Genomic DNA, 26,181 nt, shown 5'->3' with positions numbered 1-26,181 from the left:
TTTTTCCGTAAGCGAAATACAATGCGCAGTATTTATATGGGGTAAAATACATGTTTCCAGGTTCTTTTCAAAAAGATACTCCAGTCCCATCCTCCGCTGGAAGGCCAATTTTCTGATTTACAGTGCTGAATTTGAACACTCAGTATCCGATATAAAGGCACCTCATGGGAAAGAGGTGGGGGGGGGGGGGGGGTTCAGACCTCAGTGCGGCATTTCTCAGTTAGGGTTCCTGTGGTTTTCTTGAAATGCTTTACGCGAATACTGTGATGACACTCTAACGGCCTAATGGCTCCTTCTCTCGACCTATCCCTGACCAACAGCGAAAGCAAAAATGTTCAGCCTCTAATTGATGTCGATGGCAACGAAAAGATAACTTCTAAATTTCATTCCATTTTTTATCAAATTCCGACGTTGTAAAAAGCTTTGTATGGCTCACAGCGGGGGGCTAAGCCTTTCGATTTTACTCCAGTTCGGCAGATTACTTGTTTGGGTCACTGCTGAACTATTGAAGCAGTTTCTCTTTTCCTAACAGGTGGATTAGTGGACACAGGCTAGGATTTCTAGTTGCGGGAAACTTCACGTTAGGCGTCCTTAGCAGTCTTTGGTTCAAAAGACAGCGGTACTAAATACTAAGCGACCGTTTCAGTCATTATTGTCTTTCTGATGTACATTAACCGATAACAAAGGAATGTATCCTAACAGGAAAACAATATGTGAATTGGGAACTGAATTCGTTGCTTATAGAACTGTAACCGTAGATGTACTTTATAGTACGCCACAAACCAGTTGTGCCTGACACATGTGCAAATATCGTCTCATTTGTGATGTTGTTTGAACCGTATTTACTACTAATGACCTGCCTTGGCTTCGCACGAGTACCACTAAAATTCTGTCGCCGGATGACATGTTTATAATACGGATTGGCTCTGAGCACTATGGGACTTAACTACTGAGGTCATCAGTCCCCTAGAACTTAGAACTACTTAAACCTAACTAACCTAAGGACATCACACACATCCATGCCCGAGGCAGGATTCGAACCTGCGACCGTAGCGGTCACGCGGTTCCAAACTGAAGCGCTTAGAACCGCACGGCCACACCGGCCGGCTTATAACACGGAGTAAGGAGCGATATAATGCATGACTCTCTCAATCAGAGTTGCGTCGCACCGCACTTTCGGAAGAATTTTCTAAAGAAAGAGTTAAAGCTTGATGTTCTCGTGCTGCAGCAAGTCCTACCTCATGATATTCATTTGATTATTGACGCCATATAATCCTCGGCCTTCCAGCTGTTCTAGTGTACTGAGAAAGACTCGACCGTTTTCTATGCATTCTTATTTGTAAACAAAACGAAATCAAAATGTAATAAGTAGGCACCCAAATCAGAAACCATACTTTTCTCCTATCCAAGAATTCAAATACAAATAAAACCTATAGAAAGAAGCAAAGCAATTTCGTTAAGTTTTTAAAACACAAAAGCGAAATTATTACGCAATATATCCTAGCCAAGAAAATTAATTGTTAGTTTGTATTTGTAAAGATAATATTGCGGCGCTTAGTTCTGTCTCGGACGTAAACTTCTGAAAATACTTCTGTCACTGAGATAAAAAAAAAAAACTGACAGAGCCATCTACTAGTTGTTCTGGGTACTATGAAACTAACAGCGATATCTATCGGTTCTTTGCTGTACTACGCCGTGATTATTCTTTCACTGAGGTAAACATCCGGAGTACTAAGCTGAGCAAGCTCCCAAGACTTTTATGATTTTTTTGTAATCCAATTTTGATGAAATGAAGGCTGTATATAGAAGATATAGATGATAAAAATGTATGAATTGGCAAATGAAGATACTTTCATACGTGACATAGCGTAAATATAAACAAGATAGGTAGTTACCGAGAGAGAGAGAGAGAGAGAGAGAGAGGAGGAGGGAAGGAGGGAGGTGTCTATTGAAGTATTATGTAGAAAAGTCGAGGATGAAGTGGTGCCTCATGCTCGACGTGAGGTAGAGAAAGAGAGAGAGAGGGAGAGAGAGAGATGTTCTCTTTCTGTCACGCGAAACCTGACCAGCCGCAAGTGACGTCAGTATGCGTGTAGCACGCAGCGGGCAGCGGCCGCGCGCCGCGTCTTCCTGCCACAAACAGACTACTGCTCACGGACCGCCTGGCCGAGGCCATTAATCGAGCTGCAAAGTGAGGACAGCCTGTCACCTGCGTTCCACATGCAATAAGGAAGTCGGCGCGCGCACACGAGGTGTTAAGGACGTCCGCTGCCGCAGCTCCGCCTGACGACTGGTACATACAGTGGCGTCGTCATCAAGGCACTCCGTTTCCTACGTATAATTGAGAGGCCAGGCGAGTGTCATTGGGCTTTGACAGAAAGGGAGTCGTGGAACAACAGCAAATCGGTTTACCACTTAATGGACTTGCTAAAGTACGAAACTACGATTTGTGGTTAAAAGTCCCTTGAGAAAATTGCGTATTCCTGCCAAAGACAGATTCCTGAAGACATTGGGTGATTTAGTGTATAAATCTTGAATGCTCGGCGCTCAGCCGATTTCAGATATTTGTTGAACAACATTTTCATTGGCTCAAATGGTTCAAATGGCTCTGAGCACTATGGGACTCAACTGCTGTGGTCATCAGTCCCCTAGAACTTAGAACTACTTAAACCTAACTAACCTAAGGACATCACACACATCCACGCTCGAGGCAGGATTCGAACCTGCGACCGTAGCAGAACGTTTTCATTGATGAATTTCTTACATTGATGAATTTCTCAGTAGGACCAATTGATTTGTGTATCTTCTGCACAATTTCAGTGCAGTAATGTGTTCATTGTAAATAAGTATTATAGTAGTTGTATTACACGTTTATTACCTTATAAATAAATTAATAAAAAACTTTTTTATTTTAAATTCAGTGCATTAGTATTTGCAAAATGATTCTTTCATATAGTGTTCATTAAAAAATGACGATCATTCCACTTGGAACCTGTGGAATGGTATTGTTTGAGTTGTAAATATTTTTCATGTATTGTTGTTTTTCTGACATGTTCTACATCCTGGAGGACCTCCTCACTACGGATCAATTGGAATGAAAGTAAATCTAATCTAATCTAATCTTCTATACACCATGAGCTGCTCTACAAATTTCTATTTGACAAAACCGCTTTTCAGGATTACAATACGTTATCAGTAGCATATGATACAGAGGAACAAAGAGCTGTATGTACATATATTTCTACTAAATGATAACTGGATATATAGTATAAGTAATGTAAGTCTACTTATGTCATGTACCTCTGCAGCAACGACATGTGCGTCAGTTGATAGATAGCGTCCGAAATCTGTCCTATAACGTAGTATGCAGGTTGTCAACTATGTTACTGCTGCCACTTCTTAGGCAGTGACAATTCTTGATAATTTTTGACACGACTGTGCATAGCGTAAACATGGAACTGACACGTCAAGGAGTCTACATTAGCTATCTTTCATTGGTGAGTCACGTAAGGTGTAATATCCCTTTTATTTCGTGAACGGGGGCCGGCCGTTGTGGCCGTGCGGTTCTAGGTGCTACAGTCTGGAACCGCGTGACCGCTACGGTCGCAGGTTCGAATCCTGCCTCGGGCATGGATGTGTGTGATGTCCTTAGGTTAGTTAGGTTTAAGTAGTTCTACGTTCTAGGGGACTGATGACCACAGATGTTAAGTCCCATAGTGCTCAGAGCCATTTGAACCATTTTTTCGTGAACGGGTACACATAACGAAACGTTGTTTCCGGCAAATTTTAGAGCTTCGAGGGGCACGTGTGTTTTGTTTGGTTAATGTTTTTAACGTGGTTTCTACGGAGATATTGAAGCAAGTACGTTTTTTAATAGAACCGTGTACTTTTTATAACCACATTCGATAGCTCCGGAGAAGACAATTAGAGCGATATAGCGCTTATTAAATGTTGACGTTGAAACCTGTCGTAATAAAATCGAGAAATATCCTAGAATGTGAGAGCACGGTGGCCGGAATCGGCATTAGCGGTGCAAACACCGCCAAACAGAGCTTTCGTGCTACGCTGTATCAGAATGTCAACTCATTTGCCTGTTTACTTGTCTGCACTGCAGGCCTCTCATTTCTGGTTCAACATTCGTTGCGTGCAAATGCGTACACCAATGAGGAGGAGTTGGATATTCTAATTTTATGTGGTGAATGTAAAGGAAATGCCGTAAAAACAGTACAGCAATATAGGGCTATCTATCCGGATCGCCAATATTCGGCGCGCTAGGAAATTGCACAAATTATTAAGACGCTAGGGGGGGGGGGGGGGGGCAGGGTGCTTGAACGTCAAAAAGGGGTCAACAAAGAAGATTTCAACTGACAGAGAACACAAAGAAGCTGTTCTGGCTACGATGCTAATGAATTCGCACAGAGGTACGAGACGTATTGCCAAGGGAAATGGTATCAGCATCGACAGAATTTCCATCCCCATCATCTGTCACTACATGAGACACTCGACTAACATGATTTCGAATGTCGTATCGAATTTTGTCGGTTTGCCCTTCAGCAACTGAAACGACCCAACGTTTTTCTAACGTGTGCTCCTTACCGATGAAGCAACGTTTACTAACTACGCTAATGTAAATTCATATAACACGCACTACTGGTTAGCCGAAAATCCACGCAGGCTTCGTCAGGTGCGACTCAAGTGCCGTGAAGCGTAAACGTATGGTGCGTCATCATAAGAAATTACATTCTGGGACCTTACTTCATCTCAGGCGTTCAACATGGACATTCGTACGCACACTTTCTGACGAAAATTCTGACGGTTCTTCGAGAAGAGAAGTACTACTGGATATTCGGCAGTGTGTGTGGTTGCAACACGACGGTTGTCCAGCTCACTCGTCGCGTATTGCAACACAGATACTGAATGAGAACTTTCCTGGATACGACTAGATTATGCTGTGAAATGGCCTGCGATGTCCCCCGATATGACTTCATTTCTTTCTTTGGGGAACACTGAAAGATGCAGTCTATGACGAAGCTCCAACTGCGATGGACAATATGAGTTGTTGAATCGCCAGTGCATCCTCTATGCCTGCCGGAGAGGCCGAGCGGTTCTAGGCGCTATAGTCTGGAACCGCGCGACGGCTGCTGTCGCATGTTCGAATCCTGCCTCGGGCATGGCTGTGTGTGATTTCCTTAAGTTAGTTAAGTTTAAGTAGTTCTAAGTTCTAGGGGATTGATGACCTCAGAAATTAAGTCCCACAGTGCTCAGAGCCATTTGAACCGTTTGCATCCTCTATCATATCGTCTTTTGCAATTACACCTGTTCTTCGTTCCTTCGAGCGGAGATTGCAAATGTGCCTTTCAGTCCATGGTCAATAGATTGAACACACGCCTAAATAAAGGATTTTTTTTTAAGACAAAATTTATGTTATATGATTTTTGTGGTTGCCAAATCATTTTTACTAAATTGTTTTTCATTTACGTGTGTTCGGAATTGCATTCCCATGTCAAATAACTTGACAACGCGTACTGCACGTAGCTTCCATTATGCGCTTAAGTTCAGAAAAAACGACTTTTCGTTATTAGGAATATTTATTTTGCGGTGTAGATGTGGTCACCAAACTATTTTTAATAAAATGTTAAGTTCAACGAATGTATCCCGTTTGATATAATTTAGAACAGTATAGATAGAAACAGTTGTCCGATAGTATGTATTTTATCTCTAAGATGCGCTCAGCCACTTCAGGGAATAGATAGGTCAAATCTGCCTGCTAACATTTAGATATTTAATATAATAACTGCTTTTTGCAGCGTATAAGACCTCATTATTTTTGAAGAATGAACGGTTGATTTCTCTGTTTCAGCTCACGTAAATCTGGGAGGATACACAAATGTGAAACAGTTTCCTAAGCCGTTTGTGATAAGCTACATTCTGGCGTATGTCGTATTTCCAAATACAACGATCGTAGGTGAACCTGGATCAAGGCGTAAGTTGTTTCAAGGGAAATTAAAGCTTTATTTCCGTAGCGCAGGCCTACCTTACGGTATATAACTACCCAGCCTGGTTCGAGACGCCTGTTTGGCAGTGTTTGCATCGCAAATGCCGTTTCCGGGCCACCTGTTCTCACATTCTAGGACATTTCTAGAATTTTTTACGAAAATTTTCAACGTCTGCATTAACAAACGCTGTATCATTCTAATTCTCATTTCAAGAGCTATAGACTGTAGTTATAAAAAGTATACGGTTTCATTTAAAGAAACATACTTGCTTTAATATCTCCGTTGATACCAGTGCGAAAAGAAACATTAACCAAACAAAAACATACGTGCCTCTCGACGCTCTAACATTTGCCGAAAACCGCGTTTCGATGTGTGTAACATTCACGAAATAAAAGAGGTGTTACGTCTTACGTGACTCACCCTGTATATATATGAATGTATGTTACAGATATGTACAAATATGATCTTAGAAATAACAAAAGACAGGTAATGTAGACTCTTTGACGGATGAGTTCCATGTTTACACTTTATGAGAGTTACGCCAAACGCTATCAAGAGTTGTCACTGCCTAAGACGTTACAGCAGTAACGTACATGACAATCCTATACTATTTTATAGGACAGATTTCAAATGTTATCGCATTAACTGACACACATGTCACTATTGTAGAGGTACATAATGTAAGTACACTTAAATTACTGGTACTATGCATACAGCTACCATTTTGTAGAAATTATTTGTTCTTATGTATCAGATGCCACTGATGATGGGTTGTAAACCCGTAAACCGATTTTGGCAAATAGGCATTTCTGCGCAGCTCATGGTGTATAGAAGCTGTCCTTTAATAAATTTAGTATCTGTTAGCAGAATATTATGTCAAAGACATTTATAAGAGTTCCGTCGTCGGTTGTAGTCTAGAATTCCTAGATTTGCAAATGTGATTTACATCGCACCTGTCTTATTTAAACGTTCACTATCACGTCAGTGTCACTCTGGGTTCAGAATAATCTGGTACAAGCTGAGGGCAACAATACCTGAATCGCTATTTTAGGGTGCACATTACGTACTACATACTACCAATAACTGTTTTTTGCCAGTGAAAGTGCTCGCTCAGAAATCAGTGCTATTAGAAGTTAAGGAAAGAAGAGAGGGAGCAAGGATATTTTCGTAGAAGGGGTAGCACGCTGTGTTTACGACGGACTCATTACAACGCCTGATTTAAGATGAATCGACTACCGACGTCATCACTTCGTAACTACAAAACCTCTGCTCTGTTATTGCCCTCTCTTGCTCACCGAATAAACAAAGCAGATTCCGCAACTTCAAACGAAAGAAATTGACTTTTGCGTGATCTAATATTGCACAGTAAGCCACAGATTCGTACAGGAGCTCCCTCTCTGATGACGCAGTAGTAAAAGCGTGAGTAAATTCCAGACACGGAATAAAGCACTCGCTTCTGGGTCTGTCCATAAAAGTCACAAAGTCGTTTCCTGGAAGGAAAGGCAGATTTATACTTCCACTATATTTCGAGCCAAAATTGCTGACAACGTTTTATAAAACGTCCGTTGTCTTCAGTGAAGAGAAGTTTTTCACGACAAACTCCAGATTGCGCTAACGGGACACTTTCTGTGACGAGGTCAACTGGACGAGAGTACCGCATGAAAATTAAAAATGTAATTTAACATCAACCTGTAAAATGCCATTCGTAAACATACTGCAAATTTTAAATAACTTAACCACTAATGGCACCCTGCTCATAGGAGTCTTGTCGTGCCTTCAGTGTTACGAAACTGAATTGTTTTCAGTTAAGTAATTGTGCAATAGGAGATATAATTTTACAAGCGCTACATTTCAAAGTTTAGAATCCACAAATATTGTAAAAATGGACATACTTATATTTATATATGCAACAGATCTCCTCCTAAACCACTGGACCGATTTCAACCAAATTTCGTAAATATATCACTTACTGTCTGGAAGGAATCGCTGTGGGGATAAGAACCACCTACTTGTCAAAGAGGGGTGGAGGTGGTGGTAAAAAGCAGTATAACACGTGACGCTTGACTAACCAAACTTCATTAATTCAGTATTTGAGAATGAGATAATTTAGGGGCTTTCAACAAACTTCAAACACAATTTCAAACCTATACGAAACTTATTGTCGCTGAAAACCCGCACCAAATGATGAAAGGAAAAAAGTTTGTCGCTTACTACATTTTCGCTGTTCATGCAATAAAAGTGCCGCAAAAAACGTGAGTTTCTAGTTCTTTACTACTAATTGCATTCACAAAACATTTTGCAGACAGTATTCACATATACCACGGAATGTAGCAGCAAAATTATATCATGATACAACACATAGTTCAGTGGATATGACGACATGAACACTGAGAGATGTGAAAAACTGCCGCATCACGCATGACATTTTAATTTATTACTTCCTTACTACTAACTCTATTCCCAGTATATTTCGCAGACACTAGCGACGTATACCACCGGATATACCGGATAAATTTATCCGGTAGAACATATAGTTCAGGAGATATGACATCATAAACTTTCAGCTCAATGCAAATGAAACTGCAGAGTGAAATTTGCTACATATACAGATGAAATATGTATACAAATGAGTTTGAAATATTTTAAATATATGTAAAATACACTTGACATGTTCGTACACAGGCAAACCCACGCGTAAAAAGCTCATCTTAAAACCCTGGAATGATTTCAACCAAATTTGGTGCACATACTAGTTGCGATCTGAAAAGAAAAACTGTGGGGCTAAGTACCAGCAGACTCCTATTGGGGTAGCGTGGTAACGTGGAAATAGAAGATGGGAGGAGGAGATGGACTGATAGCGTGGGAGAAGGAGGAGATGAATACAAACAGATGGGGGAGGAGATGGACAGAGAGAGGGGAGGAGGAGATGAATTGAGAAAGGGGAGAGGAGGAGTCGGAGAGAGAGGGGAGACGGGGAGGTGGACAGAGAAATAAAAGAGGAGGAGATGGACAGAGGGAGAGAGAGGGCCAGGAGTTGAACTGAGAGAGAGAGGAGGAGGAAATGAACTGAGAAAGGGGAGATGAGGAGTTGTACAGAGAGGGGAGAGGAGGAGATGGTCAGAGAAATCAAAGAGGAAGAGATGGACAGAGAGGGGGAGGGGATGGGCTGACAGAGGGGAGGAGGAAATGTACTGAGATAGGGGAGAGGAGAAGTTGGACAGAGAGGGGAGAGGGGGAGATGGACAGACAAATGAAAGAGGAGGAGATAGACATAGAGAGAGAGGGGGGGGCAGTAGGTGGACTGAGAGAGAGACGAGAAGGAAATGAACTGAGAAAGGGGTGATGAGGAGTTGTACAGAGAGGGGAGAGGAGGAGATGGTCAGAGAAATCAAAGAGGAAGAGATGGACAGAGAGGGGGAGGGGATGGGCTGACAGAGGGGAGGAGGAAATGTACTGAGATAGGGGAGAGGGGAAGTTGGACAGAGAGAGGAGAGGGGTAGATGGACACAGAAATCAAAGAGGAGGAGATGGACAGAGAGAGGGGGGGGGCAGTAGATGGACTGAGAGAGAGACGAGAAGGAAATGAACTGAGAAAGAGGTGATGAGGAGTTGTACAGAGAGGGGAGAGGAGGAGATGGTCAGAGAAATCAAAGAGGAAGAGAACGACAGAGAGGGGGAGGGGATGGGCTGAGAGAGAGGAGGATGAAATGTACTGAGATAGGGAAGAGGGGAAGTTGGACTGTGAGGGGAGAGGAGGAGATGGACAGAGAGAGGGGGGAGGAGGAGATGGACTAAGAGAGGGGGAAGAAGGAGCTGAACAGAAGACTGGAATACGAGAATACATACCCGGAAAATGCCAGACACTTGGCCAGTCATTAATAAAGTAAAGGAAACCGTGTAGATATAACAGTTAATTTATACTTTTTTCTCCATAGGCGGGTAAACTTAGGAGGGACGATAAGGGTTTAACGTCCAGACGACAACGATATCAGTAGAGGCAGAGCTAAAAAGGGTAGGGAAGGACACTGACCGAGGTGAAGAACACCGTAGTGAGATAGGATTGTCTTCTCACTAAAATCACCTCTCAGTATAAGTGATTGACTTGTACCTGTTTTAGGAACTGCACTGCATCAGTACCATTATGTGCCCTGTATCGAATAGCTTTTACGAAACCATTATAGTATGCGATAAATGTAACATGTCGATAAATGCTTCATTAAAATAAAGATATTCATCGTATTGATTGCTTTACGCAGCCTTTGTTTTAGGTCAAATTTTGTGAGAAAATTTAAGTCCTCGAAGTGGCACTTCCTGCAATAACCTGGGAGAGTGTTAATGCGCATGAGCGCCAAAGTAATTGTTAGGCAGTGTGAGAGGAGCGATAAGCAGTGCTCCCGTATGACGCGAGTTAGCGCGTGCGCGCCTTGAGATACGCTGTTTGACCAAGGGGTCAGCGCCGTGAAGGACGGCGTGCCGCCGCCGACCACGCCCGCATTTATATTCCCACGTCTCACAACTTCCACAGTTCCCGATTTAAATTGTAAATTAGCTATGTAGGCAGTCCCCTCTTTGTGCTTTTGTGAACGAGACGTTTTCGCCTATCCTACATTTTATACACATGTAAATACTTCGTTCGACTTCTATACTCGGGTTAATTACTCACAGCAATACACGAGCTCTATTCCGAGAGCAGTGGTGCTGAGACTAACACGCCGGAGTCGTCTTCACGAGATTCTAATCTGCGTTTTCTCTTTTTGATTAAGGCTTTACCGCTCTTTCCGCCGTGGTCAAGAAACTGGACTCGCTTTCGGATCGGCAGGTTTCGTAAATCAGTTCGGTTATTCTGTTTTAGTTTTTCAGTAACCTTTCCAAATTCATCTCTGGTGGATGTCAAGATGACTCATGCAACGATTCGCTCCTCATCCTTGTCCTGTCGAGCTTGTGGTCGAACTTCAGTGATCTAGCTGCCGACGGGACGTTAACCCCTAAAATGGCTCTGAGCACTATGGGACTTAACTTCTGAGGTCATCAGTCCCCTAGAACTTAGGACTACTTAAACCTAACTAACCTAAGGACATAACACATCCATCCCCGAGGCAGGATTCGTCAACCCCTAATCTTCCTCCTTTAAATGACCTCGATACGAAGGAAATATTAAATTCTAATATTTCCTCCTTACGTAGCTCCCATTTTAGAGAAACCGAAATGTAAAAAAAATCCATGAAGTAGGTGACTAATAGATTTGAAGAAGAACAGAACAAGTAGCCCTAAGACATTTGATACTGCGGCGGAGAGCGTATTTCGCTCTCTGAAATTGAATGCATTGAATACAAAACAGATACTGCCATCTCGCAGCAAATCTGCCTGTTGTTCATTGAGGCTATTCGTTATGCAGGCTGTCAGACAAATATTTGTAGAAATTCTGAGAGGGTTATCAAGGGAATAACAGGTGAAAAAATGTCTATCTATCCTTGGGGAGTATAACCATCACATTTCTGGAAAGCTATAAAAAGCCAAGCAATGCAGAAATATTTTCTCTGTATGAAGCACTCTAAAAAAAATATGTCAGCGTGCATGTGTACTGGAATGAAAGAACTATCACCTGCTCGAATGTGCCGCAGTCTATATTGGCGTACATCGGTGAACAGAATGTCTTTTGCAATGTAATTATTACAAACTCTGATAAGCGATCCATGAGCATCGACAGCAAGGCCGTTGCGAAAAGACGGATTTTAATATTAGCAGTGTATCTGCTAAATAGAAACACCATACTCATTGCTTAAAATAAAGCGTCGACAACGTCCGATGTTTATAAGTTTGTACATTCACTCAATGGAAAGATCCACGTATAAATTTGAAGTGTGGACTGCAACTGACTTTATCCGTGTTGCTCTGAACGTCATTACTGACGTTTTTGTGGAGCCACCATAAGTTACATATTGGACAGAGGTGAACAGGTTTAGTGATGTTTGGTGATGCAGAATCATAATTCCGTGCACAACCAAACAAATTTCTTTGAATATTTGAAAATTAAACCAGTTGCAATTAATAACCAGTATAATTTTGATAAACACGAAATTTAATGAATAGTCACAAAATTTAAGACTTCTAATTCGACCAGGAATAGTACAACCGAAAAACACATTAATATTTGAATGATTATACCGGGTAAATCAGCTAAGCTGTTTACATCAACCATTTTCTAAATTGCGAAGATACCCTAATTCTGTTTACATCCAGGAAAACTGTGAGAATGTTATTGCTAAACAACGTACATTTGTATCGTTGAGACCTAAGGTACTAGCAACAGAAATTACTAAATTTGTATGTGAATAAAAAGAAGTTAATGCCAATATTTCTGTATTTGATGTCTCTATAATAAGAGACCATACATCTTTTAGTGAGCACTTTTGTACAACTCATGTTGGTAAAAACTGTAATATTTGAAACGTTTGCGGAATGTATTTTAGATGAACAGCTTATGTGAATCACCCTGTGTACTAGTACACATAAATCTGTAGTGGCAGTTCAGTGTTGCCAGGATGGAATCCAGTAATGTCTTCTGCAGCACACAATGTGGAGAGGTAAAGCACAAGTGTGTCTACACTGGCTGCGTACCACTCATTAGTGTGAAGCATTACAATATGTTTACTACCGCTTCTCACGGGCAAACAGACCTTTTCCGTGTCCTTGTGGTTGACATCACTGCTTGCTGGCGCAGAGATCCAGAGAACGGATCCACTTAGGCACTTGTATGCAATTTCCTTTACAGGTTGTACATACGCAGAACCGTTTTCTAAGTCTCCCATTCACCTTCCTCCGTTTTTCACGTGTTCGTCCCATCCCATACTGCTACGTCGTGCAAATCCTAAGTACGTAAATGACACGACAGGCCGTAAACTAATTTTGTAATCGAATGCTGTCAGGTTCTTTCTGTTTATTATGGATATTATCTTGCATTTATCCACATTTAAAGAGAGCTGTCATTCATTAAATCAACTGGAAATTTTGTCCAGTGTTGCTGCACTTCCTCAGAATTGGTCAACGAGAATACTTTCCTACATTTCTCAAAATAGTTACTCTCATGCTGCAATTATTCATCCGAAATGGCGCACGTATACTGTGGTTAGTAAGTAGAGCAAACAAAACAAGGGCCGGCCGGTGTGGCCGAGCGGTTCTAGGCGCTTCAGTCTGGAACTGCGTAATCGCTACGGTCGCAGGTTCGAATCCTGCCTCGGGCATGGATGTGTGTGATGTCCTTAGTTAGGTTTAAGTAGTTCTAAGTTCTAGGGGACTGATGACCCCAGATGTTGAGTCCCATAGTGCTCAGAGCCATTTGAACCATTTGAACAAAACAAGGATCAGCTGTCCGATCATGCCTATCAGCACGCATGCAGCGCCCTACTGGATAGTTGTATTTTGGGTAAGAGAGTTCACGACCTCACCGCTCCCACCACGTACCAGTGTGGGTCGATGAAGACTATGAAATCACTTGTCTGGTCCCCAAGATCACATCACATCAGTCGCAGTCAGCACATCTGGGATGCTGTCGAAACGCCATGTGTACACCACGAACGCTGCCCAAGCATTCTCAGTGAGTTTTCAGCAGCCGTGGATCGACACAGCCTCCCAACGCTTCTGCTGTTTTGTGGAATCAGTGGCAGGACTCGTCACCGTCGTCGTCAGGTGGAAGATGGTGGGATAAGCTACTACAGTGATGTCTCTTCTCCATCTCGACATTGCTATATAGTCTCAGATGGACTAATACAACATATAACCAAAAAAGTCATTAATCGGAAGATTGATCTGAACACCAAGATGGCCGGCCGTTGTGGACGAGTGGTTCTAGGCGCTTCAGTCCGGAACCTAGCTGCTGCTACGGTCGCAGGTTCGAATCCTGCCTCGAGCATGGATGTGTGTGATGTCCTTAGGTTAGTTACGTTTAAGTGGTTCTAAGACTAGGGGACTGATGACCTCAGATGTTAAGTCCCATAGTGCTCAGAGCCATTTGAACCATTTGAACACCAAGATGCTTTTCGAGGCACATTCCAGTTGGAGGTAGAACCGCCTAAGGTGTTAAACATCAGAATAAATCCAGGCATCAAATGGGGCTCAACTATGAATCCTTGAAGTTATAATTTGACGCTTGTCACCACAGCCACAGTTTTCTTAATCTTCTCTAGAATGTGTGCCTAGGAATCACAGGAAACGCCGTCCAATTCGAGAAGGCAAACTTCCTGTTCACGGTCTACTGAAAGGAAAAGCCACCAGCTGCGGAAGCTTGAGATGTAAATTGTAGGCTTTGTTGTGACGTGGTGTAGATTATGTAGAAGAGTGGCTGGCAAAGATGGAGTGTGGATGAACACTATACACTGAAGCGCCTAAGAAACTGGTATAGGCAACTGTATTCAAATACAGAGATATGTAAACAGTCAGAATACGGCGCTGCGGTCGGCAACGCCTATATACCACAAAAAGTGTCTGGCGCAATTGTTATATCGGTTACTGCTGCTACAATGAGAGGTTATCAAGTTTCAATGTGGTGTTATAGTTGGCGCACGAGCGATGGTACAAAGCATCTACGAGGTAGCGGTGAAGTGGTGATTTTCCCGTGCGACCATTTCACTAGTTTACTGTGAGTATCAAGACTCCCGTATAACATCAAATCTTCGAAATCGCTGCGGCCGGGAAAAGATCCTGTAGGAAACGGACCATCGACGACTGAAGAGAATCGTTCAACGTGACAGAAGTGCAACCTTTCCACAAACTGCTGCAGATTTTAGTGCTAGGCCATCAACAAGTGTCAGCGTGCGAACCATTCAACGAAACATCATCGATGACTGACTGCACGACACAAAGTTTTACGCTTCGCCTGGGCCCCTCAACATTGGACTGTTGCTGACTAGAAACATGTTATCTGGTCGGACGAGTCTCGTTTCATATTGTATCGAGTTGATGGACGTGTACGGGTATGGAGAGAACCTCATGAATTCATGGAACCTGCATGTCAGCAGAGGACTGTTAAAGCTGGTGGAGGCGCTATAGTGGTGTGGGAGTGTGCAGATGGAGTGATATGGGACCCCTGATATGTCTAGATACGACTCTGATAGGTGACACGTACATAAGCATCCTGTCTGATCACCTGCATCCATTCATGTTCATTGTGCATTCCGACGGACTTGGAGAATTCCAGCAGGATACCGTGACACCCCACACTTCCATAATTGCTACAGAGTGGCTCCAGGAACACTCATCTGTGTTTAAACACTTTCGCTGGCCACCAAACTCCCCAGACATGAACATTATGAGCATATCTGGGATCCCTTGCAACATGCTGTTCCGAAGAGGTCTCCACCCTTCGTACTCTTCCGGATTTATGGATAGGCCTGCAAGATTCATGGTTTCAGTTCCCTCCAGCAATACTTTAGACATTAGTTGGGTCAATGTCACGTCGTTTTGCGGCACCTCTGCGTGCTCGCTATGAGGCATACGTGATATTAGGCAGGTGTACCAGTTTCTTTGGCTCTTCAGCGTATTTCATACAGTGAAGGAAGTAATTCAAGAAATTACTACTAAATAAGGACATCTGCTATAGTTTTGAAACCTGTGGGAGTGTAGTTTGAGAATACCTTTAACGATCACCGAAAACAGTGAGCTCTGTTAAATGGTTGCACAGCGTCAGCCGGGCCACAGCCCTTCGTAGGCGGGGACAATAAGACAGAAACACAATAGTACCACGGACGGCAGCCGTAAGTGAGTGCGAAGGCGAGTTGCACAGTGGAACGGCCGAGCTATGGGAAGCCAATTACAATAAGCCCCATAAATCAATGGGCGGTTGTAGCGCCTCGTTTCTCGGTCTCGTCTTTTTGGTTTGTTTTCTTTTCCCGGCTGCCTCCTCGCATGTGAGCGCACAGCAGCCAGGGAAAGCCGATAGCCGGAAGATTGGGTTACTGCTCCGACGCCACTTCTTGTCTTTTACGCTCGCCAAAAGCTCGAAATTGATGTGTCGAGCGTAAGACAATACCCCATTACGTACAAAGCTTGTCACTGCAAGTGTGCCCTCGAGCCAGTGTTCGTACTTCAGAGGCAAAATGTCGAAAATTTCACGCTCGTGGCAGTTTACGAAAATGCTGCAAAAACTGACACGGTTGGTGATAAGTTATAAACTTTGATCGCTTATTCACTAAAATAGAAATGTCACAACCCTAATTCAAAAATAAGACTTTGATCATTTAGGTAATCAGACCTATGTGATCCTTATTTCACTGACATTCTTGAAGAATCATGTTTACCACGATCACTAGTAATTCTTATTATTACTATTACTAGTTTCCACAGATCTACGCTGTAATCATCGGATCTTTTAACATTACATGATGTACGTGTTTTTACAACACTGAAAGTCACGTAGCGATGTTGCCTCAAATTGTAATAAAAACTGTCAGGTAATACCAGCATGTTACAAATAAAGTACCACACAGTTGAAACATACATGTTAAAGCAATTACATTCCTCGGTCACAACATTTAAGTCTTTTTTTGTGACCGAAGCCTTCCTCGCTTGATATTTATCTTATACGTGACATGTAAGTACTGTTTCTCTCTTGTACTTACTCTTTTATATAAAATGTTTTTACCATAAATTTGTCATTATGTTATAGGCCAATTTGAATATTTAATTTCTGATGAAGGCACTCATAGAAGTGTTGAAATCTGGTGAAAAGACTTAAATTTTGTGACTTAGGGCTGTAGTTGCCTTAACTTTAATTTGTAAACTGTCATTGAACTACGCAGCCATGTTTAAAATTTTACCATTGTGCTTCACAATGTGTATATTTTAATTGTGTGGTATTTTATTTGTGACATAGTGGTGTTCCCTGCCGCTTAGTATCACAATTTGATGCAACATCACTACGTGACTTCCAGTGTTGTAAAAATCATGTACATCAAATAATGTCACAAGATCCGATGATGACAGCGTAGATCTGTCGAAACCGGTAACAATAAAAAAAGAATTACTAGCGATCTTGGCAAACGTTATTCTTCACGAATAATATAACCTTCAGATCGCCAACAACGTTTGACGCAATGTCCAACTTATATAACATTATTTTCGTGTTTTTTCGGTTTCTTCGGAAATACCCCTAAAAAGTAAGGAAAAACGAATGAATCTAATCAATGTGCTGATTCTTTATACACAGCCAGTCATGATAGATATTTATTGTAGTATGTATTTCTTCAGATTTTTTCCCATAGCTTGTACTTTTGATCGATTACATTCCTTTACATCTAATATTTCACCCGGCATCTTTAACAGAAGGGCGGAAGCAAAAATGCTGTAGAGAAACGGTCACAGGATTGCAAATTTGGTCAGCCAAGGTACGTAATTGTAAAGGGCGCTACGTAAACTCACATGTTTTCGCGAAAAGAAGACATGGTGGCGCGAATGACAATAACAAAAGAGAAAATGCGAAAATCTGCTACACTGAGAAAACTGGCGAAGTGCTTAAGACACTTGGACAGCTTTGGAAGAAGCAACGATAAAATCACTGATCAGACATTCGGAATAGTTGTCTATTGGTTTCCCAGAATCACTTCAAGTGACGCTCGAATGAAGTGTTTATTTGAACAGGTCATAGCTGTTTTGCTGATTCTTACCCAACTCAGATAGTACTCCGTCCTTAATGATTCCGATGCCAACAAGACTTCAGTCTCTAACTTACCTTCCTTATTCGCCAAGGACATACTCTTCTTCCATTATACTCCTAGTGGTACGTTCCAGCAAGGGAGTGTCCAACTATACTACTCCTTCTTCTAAGCTTTACAGAAACTTTATTGTTCTTTGGTGTGTTGAAGTATCAGACACGTAGTCTTCAGAACTTAGATAACTTACTGCTAATGACATCCAGTACTAAGTACCAATCAACTTCAGGCTCGAAACGAAGCAGGAATCGCCTGCCACACACGTAATCGGGAGAACGGCGGTTCAGATCTTCGTCCGGCCATTCATCATGATAACAGACATCGAACGAATTCAGAGAGGAGCTGTTAGGATCGTAGCAAGTTGATAGGTATGTTTAATACAGCTACTCAAGCAGATTTAACGGGAGGGCGATGTTGTTCTTTCCAAACACTTTTTGGAAAATTAGAGAACATGTGTTCCGGAAAAAACTGTGCTACAGTTTTTCTGGCACCGTATTACATGTTCTTTAGAGATCATAAGACGAAGCGTACCGAGACGTTCTGGTTGTCATTTTTCTTCGCTGCACACGTGAATTGAATAGTACTACATAAAATCGCTAACAATGGTACGCAAGACTATCCGTGGTGTAGAGTGCAATGGCTTACGGGGTATATGCGTACATGTAGATCTAAGAGACGATGCAGTTGATGAAGAGCGGGAACGTTTATTACGGAGCTCGCAGAACTCAGCAGAATACAAACCAACATTTGAAATTATCAACATAAACTGTGAGGAAGCTCCTACAGACAGAGTTGCAGTGAATCTCGCGTAAATTGCAACTGGTGCACGATTTCGGAAAAAGGAAATAGTTGGGTGAGAATTTGCCGATCGGGACGAGGAACTATAGGAAAGAATCATGATATGTGATGAAGTAACATTGTATTCATCGGACATAATATCCCGATATGAGGTTTCGAGAAACTCTCGTGCGGCTGAACGTTACAGGTGAATGTAAACATGAGTTGTGCCGTTCCTAAACGGTGCGTATGTGTCCCCTTGTTTCTTCACCGGGAGAACTGTCACAGCACATGAATACTGGGCCATTAGTAACAAATGATAGCGAAGATGGAGATGTATGGGTCATCGGTACAGCAGACGGGAACTTATTTGACTGACTTATGGAGACCTGGCAAGGTGATGGAGTGGTGGACGATTCGCAATAGTTTCTGTTTACGGCTGACGTTACCCGCACCAGGAAGTGATTTCGTTCTGTGGCGATCCACCCCGGGCCATGTATACATCTTTCCATTTACAGCGATATCGCAAGAATTTCGAATGCATATTTACCACAGTCATCCAGAAAAGGGTACCAGATCTATTTGAGGTGCCTAAGAGAGAATGTGACTACCATATTAACGTCCGTTTTATAACACAGGCGGCTTACATTGAGAATGGCGTAAGAATTTCGAACGCCCCTGTTTGAGACAGACACACAATCATGCGTATACTAAAGAAAATACTGAGTGATTCATAAGGTTGCACACATATTGAAGGAGTTAACAGAGGAATCCAAACACAACAATTTTGGAATGCGAACCTATCGCCTTGGAAATAATCCTGATCCTGTGAAAGCTTTGGAATGTCAGTGCACATGCGCCGTAAGTTCTGCGTACGAACAATTTGCTTGTCACTCAAGCGCGCTTCGTCTGTTGTCATGCCGCTAAGGCCTTGTGTACCAGTTGCTGTGTTCGTACATCTGCTTTTCATTCGTGCGCTCTGAGATCGAAACGGGAGGTCCAATTGCATGGACATCTCTTTTCCCTTATCTTTCGCCTCTTGATATTTTTTGTGGGGCATACTGAAAGCCTAGTGTACGTAATACCAGCTCCCGACGAAGAACATCTCTCCCAGGATACTTGCAGCGACTGATGAGCTTCGTGCGACTCCTCGTGTACTTGGTAGAGCGTCCCATAATTTTCTACGAAGATGTTATGACTGTATCGAATGCCTGTATCGAATGTCATTTTGGACACCTTCTGCAATGCATAAGGGACGATCAAAGAAACCTCCGTTTGGAGCCGTTGCTGCAGCGCATACGCAACGTATCGCGACTCAGTTGCTGGTATATAAGCATCGCCAGATAGCCAAGGGATTAGTGTCGCATTCATGTCTTATCGACGTGCTTGCGGTAAATGCGGAAACGTGAAGTATGGCGGCGTAGTTACCAAATGCATCCAGACAGCACCAACGTGTTGTTATTCTTTTCTCGGCTGCCGAAGGCCAAACACCGGTAGACATCCATCGGAGAATGAAAAATGTGTGTGGGGCAGCACGTCTCGCGTAAACCACCATTGGGCAACAGAGCGCCAATTTCCGTGCTGGCCGCGGTCCGACATAAACGTCCCCATATCGCAAATGTCGAAACGCAGCAGTTACGCAAGCTCAAGTAGAAGACACTCGGGGATCCGCCCTATAGCCCTGACCTCTCCCTTCAGTCGTTTACAAAAAGGGTCTTGGAGGATTGACGATTCCTGGCCAATGAGGATGTGCAGCAGTCTGTTACGAACTTCCTTATGCAGCAGGACGCGGTGTTTTACAAACTACAGGACATCTACATCTACATGGTTACTCCGCAAGTCACACTTAACTGCCTGGCAGAGGGTTCATCGAACCATTTTCATACTACTTCTCTACCATTCCACTCTCGAATGGCGCGTGGGAAAAAGGAACACCAAAATCTTTCCGTTCGAGCTCTGATTTCTCTTATTTTATTATGATGATCATTTCTCCCTACGTAGGTGGGTGTCAACAAAATATTTACGCATTCGGAAGAGAAATTTGGTGATTGAAACTTCGTAAATAGATCTCGCCGCAAAGAAAACGGCCTTTGTTTCAGTGACTGCCACCCCAACTCGCGTATCATATCAGTAACACTCTCACCCCTATTGCGCGATAACACGCTGCCCTTCTTTGCACTATGTCGATGTCTTAAGTCAATTCTACCTGGTAAGGATCCCTCACCGCGCAGCAGTATTCCAGCAGGGGACGGACAAGTGTAATGTAGGCTGTCTCTTTAGTGGGTTTATCGCATTTTCTAAGTGTTCTGCCAACATAGCGCAGTCTTTGTTTCGCCTTCCCCACAATATTATCTATGTGGTCGTTCCAATTTAAGTTGTTCGTAATTTTAATTCCTAGATATTTAGTCGAATTGACAGCCTTTGGATTTTAGCGATTTATCGTATACCCAAAATTTATCGGATTTCTTTTAGTACCCATGTGGATGACCTCGCACTTGTCTTTGTTTAGTGCTAATTGGCACTTTTCGCATCATACAGAAATTCTCTCTATATCATTTTGTAATTGGAATTGATCGTCTGATGATTTTACTACACGGTAAATTGCAGCGTCATCTGTAAACAATCTAAGGGGGCTGCTCAGATTATCACCTAGATCATTTATATAAATCAGGAACAGCAGAGGGCCTATGACACTACCTTGCGGAACGCCAGATATCACTTCTGTTCTACTCGATGATTTACCGTCTATCACTACGAACTGTGACCTCTCTGAGAGGAAATCACGAATCCAGTCACACAACTGAGATGATACTCGATATGCACGCTATTTGATTAATAGTCGCTTGTGAGGAACAGTATCAAAAGCCTATTGGAAAGCTAGGAATATGGAATCGATCTGAGATCCCATGTCGACAGCACTCATTACTTCATGGGTATCTACATCTACATCTGCATCTACATGATTACTCTGCAATTCACATTTAAGTGCTTGGCAGAGGGTTCATCGAACCACAATCATACTATCTCTCAAACAGCGCGCGGGAAAAACGAACACCTAAACCTTTCTGTTCGAGCGCTGATTTCTCTTATTTTATTTTGATCATCTTCAGCCTGGTGCGTTGGGGGATGATGCCTCAACGCTCACGACGATTTTAACGATTGGCGTACTGATTCTGGACTGTACAGCCTTAGAACGGCTATTGTTTGATCGCCCGTTGTACAATATTTTTGAGTAAACAGTATATTATCTTCGCTGAACTTAAGGTAGTGTGCATTGACTGTCCTTGTTGTCCGGCCGGGGTGGCCGAGCGGTTCTAGGCGCTACAATCTGGAACCGCGCGACCGCTACGGTCGCGGGTTCGAATCCTGCCTCGGGCATGGGTGTGTGTGATGTCCTTAGGTTAGTTAGGTTTAAGTAGTTCTAAGTTCTAGGGGACTGATGACCTCAGAAGTTAAGTCCCATAGTGCTCAGAGCCATTTTTTTGTCCTTGGTCCAGACATTCCAGAGCGTTCACAGGCTGAGGATTACTTTGAATACCTTAATTTGTAGTACTTCTGCTGTATGATGTCCTTCAATTTGTGCGACTCCTTTTGAATAACTCTGTATTTCCTTGTGAAACTGTCAAATAAGTTGTCATCACACGGCATAATAAAAAAAGATCTTTTTTGTGAAAAGTCCAGCTGTCCACTTGCGAATAACGCTACCCTCTAAGATTGCGAGTAAAAATGCATTTCGAAACCCCGAAAACCTCCTTAGTTGCGAACCGACACCGCAATTAACGTCACTTGAAGACGCTGTGCCTGCCAAACAGGTTCCGCACCCACAACCTCTCCAAAAGACGAGTAAACACTGCGGACGCTGGCGGACAGGAGTTTCCAGCAGGAAACACAAGTTCGCATTTTGGAGGCGCGCGCTAGAAAAGCAATTACCGCTAGGCGGTCGCTCGTCGGCTGGATGGTGCGGAGCAGTGGTTTAGGCGGGCCTTTCACTTTCGTTTTTTCCTCATCAGGCCGGAGCTTCCCACCAGGGAGCACGGGGGGCGGGGGGTGGGGGGCGGGGGGCGCGGTTCTCCCGTCTCGTTTTTTTGCGCGCCGGGATACTGTGTCAGACAAGCCGGAGGTGTGCCCGCCCGGGACAGCCAATATGTGCGACCGTTACCTCACTTGCCGCTACGCAAACAGCCAAATTCTTCCCGCTCCGCGCTCACTCCAGCTTGTACCTACAGCGGCGCTACTGGAATTCGGAGGCAGGTAAATCATAAAGCGGAGGAGTATCGTAAATCAAAACACAATTTTCTGCGAGGACGCCTTCAATATGCATAAGCTCGATAGGGAATGTAAATAGTATCGTCTAGAAAGAAAGGAGTTTCTCACCACGAGAGCCAGTTTTATTCAAAGCAACGTCCTCTCGGAGATACCCAACAAAGGACCGAGAGAGCGGCTGCAGTACTGAGACCCGTGGACACGTATTCTGGAGGACCAGGATTATAATCCTGAGCGGCCAGCCTGGTTTAAATTTCCTACAGTTTCCCTACATATCTTGTAGGGACAGCCAGGATAGGTCGGCAATAAGATCGTAGCGATTTTTCCCCTATATCGTTATTCAACATACTTACTGCGCCATCTATAAGAACTTCTATGTGGATTTAATGTTGAAGTATAATCTTCCCTGCATTTTTTAAATAATTGTTGCTAAACAGCTTCCAAATGTTCCTACCATCTTGTCACTCCAGCAGCAGTTATGCAGGCGAGTCATCCAAGCTGATAAAAATGTTTTCAAGGATTATGAAGAAACCAAACCAATATTTTTGAAAGTACACAAAGCTAGCTAGTATTTTTTTGTGTGCCAAGTATTATATATATATATATATATATATATATATATATATATATATATATATATATATATATATATATATGGTGTTACAAAAACGTACGGCCAAACTTTCAGGAAACATTCCTCACACACAAATAAAGAAAAGATGTTATGTGGACATGTGTCCGGAAACGCTTAATTTCCGTGTTAGAGCTCATTTCAGTTTCGTCAGTATGTACTGTACTTCCTCGATTCACCGCCAGTTGGCCCAATTGAAGGAAGGTAATGTTGACTTCGGTGCTTGTGTTGACATGCGACTCATTGCTCTACAGTACTAGCATCAAGCACATCAGTACGTAGCATCAACAGGTTAGTGTTCATCACGAACGTGGTTTTGCAGTCAGTGCAATGTTTACAAATGCGGAGTTAGCAGATGCCCATTTGATGTATGGATTAGCACGGGGCAATAGCCGTGGCGCGGTACATTTGTATCGAGACAGATTTCCAGAACGAAGGTGTCCCGACAGGAAGACGTTCGAAGCAATTGATCGGCGTCTTAGGGAGCACGGAACATTTCAACCTATGACTCGCGACTGAGGAAGACCTAGAACGACGAGGACACCTGCAATGGACGAGGCAATTCTTCGTGCAGTTGACGATAACCCTAATGTCAGCGTCAGAGAAGTTGCTGCTGTACAAGGTAACGTAGACCACGTCACTGTATGGAGAGTGCTACGGGAGAACCACTAGTTTCCGTACCATGTACAGCGTGTGCAGGCACTATCAGCAGCTGATTGGCCTCCACGGGTACACTTCTGCGAATGATTCATCCAACAATGTGTCAATCCTCATTTTAGTGCAGATGTTCACTTTGCGGATGAGGCTTCATTCCAACGTGATCAAATTGTAAATTTTCACAATCAACATGTGTGGGCTGACGAGAATCCGCACGCAATTGTGCAATCACGTCATTATCACAGATTTTCTGTGAACGTTTGGGCAGTCATTGTTGGTGATGTCTTGATTGGGCCCCATGTTCTTCCACCTACGCTCAAAGGAGCACGTTATCATGATTTCATACGGGATACTCTACCTGTGCTGCTAGAACATGTGCCTTTACAAGTACGACACAACATGTGGTTCATGCACGATGGAGCTCCTGCACATTTCAGTCGAAGTGTTCGTACGCTTCTCAACAACAGATTCGGTGACCGATGGATTGGTAGAGGCGGACCAATTCCATGGCCTCCACGCTCTCCTGACCTCAACCTCTTGACTTTCATTTATGGGGGCATTTGAAAGCTCTTGTCTACGCAACCCCGGTACCAAATGTAGAGACTCTTCGTGCTCGTATTGTGGACGGCTGTGTTACAATAAGCCATTCTCCAGGGTTGCATCGGCGCATCAGGGATTCCATTCTACTGAGGGTGGATGCATGTATCCTCGCTAACGGAGGACATTTTAAACATTTCCTGTAACAAACGGTTTGAAGGCACGGTGGTACATTCTGTTGCTGTGTTTTTCCATTCCATGATTAATGTGATTTGAAGAGAAGTAATAAAATGAGCTCTAACATGGAAAGTAAGCTTTTCCGGACATATGTCCACATAACATATTTTCTTTCTTTGTGTGTGAGGAATGTTTCCTGAAAGTTTGGCCGTACCTTTTTGTAACACCCTGTATAGTATCTACCGAGACCGCAGTATATATACGTTTGTTTTAAATGGAACTATGCAGTTGTTTAATGGCTTTCTAGAGCCCCTTAATGAAGAGTAGAGTGAATTATCTCCGTTTATGGTTTGCACTGGAGAATTCTGCAAAAAAGACGGAAAATGTACTCACTATGCGGGATGACTACGTAGCTGGGACACCTGCAGCGTTTAATAAACGGTTCAGGATCTCGAACCCAGGTACTGCGCAAATTATATTATGAAAGTAAGCAAATATTTTTCAGTTTGATTATTACATTTAATTTTTTTATTTTCTGTGATATGTAAGCAAGTATGGTTGCTCTGTGCGGATATACTTTGGTCCCATAGCTATTTACGTGAAACCTTCAGTGTAAGCGTTGACAAGTATCACTGTGGACGTCTTTACACGAGGAATTGAGTGTCATTAAGAAGTGCACCAAGTTCCATAAAAGCTAGTCGCTTTAAATCAGTATAGACAAAATAGTACGGTCAGTAATTTTACAGTGAAATACGCTATTCTTAACATTCAGTTGACCGATAAAAAACATTGTTTCAGTATTTTAAAAGCTCGAGAGGCATGACTAATTTCAGCGCCACGTGATACTTTCTGTGTTTGAAGACGAAGTCTGCCAGGATAGCAAAGATTCGGATCTGTTATTCGATGCTTACGTGGCAAAGCACAAGCTCTGCGCCCCAAGTTTGCCCTTCATACGCGCACTTATCGAGTAGGTCAGTCGGAAAAACGACACATTGGACGCGAGGTGCATGCTAACTTTATGTTTGACGGCTGGAGTCACTCTGTCTGCCTGTTGATACGGCGTTACTCCACTTTGTAAATGGGCGTGTGCGAGGCTTATGTCAGCCGCTAGAGACCAGACATCCATCTGTGTCGGAGCCGCAGCCCGGGCAAGTGGCGGTGGTTTTAGTGTGGCACCGTTTAGGCTTACGAGTCACGATCTTGAATGTGTAGTGCCTGAAGAGTAATGCACTAGTGTTTTTCCAGATGATATTCTACTTTACGGAATCTAAAGATTGTGGAAATTATTTTATTTCTGTGGTCAGTTGCCATTCCTGTCGATACACCGTCATTTACTCTAAGATAGAAGGGAAAACATCTGCGCCACCAGTCAGTGAATGCTGTAAATTTTATAGTGTCTTTTATTACAGCCTACTGTAACATTTTTTCACGAAGATTACCG

The 26,181-nt window shown here is 42.9% G+C and overlaps 1 protein-coding gene across 1 annotated transcript in view; it reads right to left on the bottom strand.

Annotated features, from left to right (window-relative positions):
- Nucleotides 1-26,181, bottom strand: part of LOC124722217 (circadian locomoter output cycles protein kaput) — an 823,358-nt gene that overhangs the window by 585,915 nt on the left and 211,262 nt on the right. The window lies entirely within an intron of this gene.

Source organism: Schistocerca piceifrons, chromosome X, assembly GCF_021461385.2.
Source record: "Schistocerca piceifrons isolate TAMUIC-IGC-003096 chromosome X, iqSchPice1.1, whole genome shotgun sequence".
In the NCBI taxonomy this organism is placed as follows: domain Eukaryota; kingdom Metazoa; phylum Arthropoda; class Insecta; order Orthoptera; family Acrididae; genus Schistocerca; species Schistocerca piceifrons.
Note: the sequence above shows the minus strand (reverse complement) of the source record. Positions and strands in the feature narration are given on the sequence as shown.